We start from the raw sequence: 1,991 nt of genomic DNA on the forward strand, positions 1-1,991 counted from the left end.
TTTTAGGCCCGTCCCAGGACATTTCTGCACACACACACACACACACACACACACACACACACATACACACACACACACTACACAAACACACATACACACACTCACATACACACACACACGCACGCGCACACACACACACACACACGCACACACACAAATAAATAAAAAATAGAATAAAGGATGGATCTATAACTTAACGCCATGGCTTTGATTTTTTTTTCTTCATTTGGTCGTGATCTTCGAGTTGCGTGTGTCATTGCAGTTTCAATAATTCTCCACGGAATGGCCATCAAAAGCTAAACCACAGTATAATATAATGAATGCAATGAACAAAAACTCATATAAAATATGCAGTGAGGCAGCAAAGGAAAAGAAAAATATTATCAGGAATGTAATCCAAGCATACAGTCATATTTCTCTCCCCCCCCCCCCCTATTTTCCCCCACCTTACTAATTATGTGAAACGTGACGAGACGCCCGAACACATAAATGCTCCTTCACCTCTAAAAAAAGAGCTCTTTAAGGAGAAATAATACATGTATGACTATGTGTATTTTTACAGATGAAGACGAGTACGTGTACTGGGTAGCGAGATGGACGTCAGTATCGTCAGGCATAGGGGGCTTTCGTGGCCTAGAGGTTAAGGTGTTCGTCTCTCATTCAAAGGTCCCGGGTTCGAATCCCGGCAGCGACGGAAAAACATTCTCCTCTAAAATGATTTCCATGACAAATGACGATACTGACTGAGTATAATCGAAAATCAGCATACTGTATTCAGTACATATAGCCTTTTGAACTTATTTATATTTTTGTTATGCCTTATACTTTTAGATATTGAGTGGCGGTGTATGATTTCTTTTTTTCTTCTTAAAAGCAACAATAACAATAATCAATCAGCTGGCGGCTGTGTACTATACGCTCGAAGATAAAACACCAAACTTTGTCTTCCGAAAATATTTTGTTTTAGAACACTATCCTACAGAATGTGGAATATCTTTGAAATTACAGTCGAGCCTGTGTAAGACGGAATCGCAAGGGAGCCAGAAAGAAATTCCGTCTTAGACAGGGGAATTTAGGGGGGGGGGGGAATTGTGGTATTTGGGGGGGGGGGGGGGGGTTCAAAGGCCCAGCCGGTGGGATCAAGGATCGCTTGTCCGATCGGCAAGCAGTGGTGAAAACTTCACACCTCTCAATTGCTATCCTGTCTGATAATGACATGCGTCAGTCTTATTTACCACCAGTGCTTGCCTTTCATAGGACCACTGTTTCACCTCTTTTGATCCCATCCTTAGCCCCACCCACCAATGCCACCCCTCACTGCCATCATGTAACAATGATTCAAGGAGTCAAGGAACTCTTTTCTCTGCTGGCCGTACGATCAGGGCGGCAGACATTGGTCAATCTAATTTCACACCTCTGGCTTCTGGCTACCCAGCAAGGAGCTTACTTTTAACCTCCTTGCTACCCAGGAAAGTTTCTGTAGTGGCTCGCTACTCGAGCACTCTCACGGGAAGTCGTGAGATTTCACACCCACACTACACTGACCATCTGCATCGCTCAGGGCTCACTTGATAGGGTAACATCTACCCCCAAATCGCACCCCTACTCCTCTTCCTCGGCCAGCGGCATAGTCATAGCGTTAATTTTAGAGCCGGAGGAATCAAACTTGAGAGTTTGTTTCAAATCAAGGTTGAGCGTGCAAAGCATTTTCCGTCTTAGACAGGTCAAACCCTCGGAAGGGAGCGGATTTTTCTTCCCGTTTCCGAGTTGGACAGGTTTCCGTTTTATACAGGTAAATAAAGAGGAATATATCAAGGGGGGAACGGGGAGATTCCGTTAAGACAGGTTTCCGTTAAGGCAGGTTCGACTGTATTAGATATATTTTATTTTTAAATAAAAAGTAAGAAAGCATTGGATTCTGTACAAAAAGTATGACCCCCCCCCCAAAAAAAAACCCAACAACCCCCCCCCCAAAAAAAAAAATTAAAAAA

The 1,991-nt window shown here is 43.4% G+C and overlaps 1 protein-coding gene across 1 annotated transcript in view; it reads right to left on the minus strand.

Annotated features, from left to right (window-relative positions):
• LOC101846798 overlaps nt 1-1,991 on the minus strand; it is a 10,620-nt gene that overhangs the window by 3,745 nt on the left and 4,884 nt on the right. The window lies entirely within an intron of this gene.

Source organism: Aplysia californica, unplaced genomic scaffold (assembly GCF_000002075.1).
Source record: "Aplysia californica isolate F4 #8 unplaced genomic scaffold, AplCal3.0 scaffold00064, whole genome shotgun sequence".
In the NCBI taxonomy this organism is placed as follows: Eukaryota; Metazoa; Mollusca; class Gastropoda; order Aplysiida; family Aplysiidae; genus Aplysia; species Aplysia californica.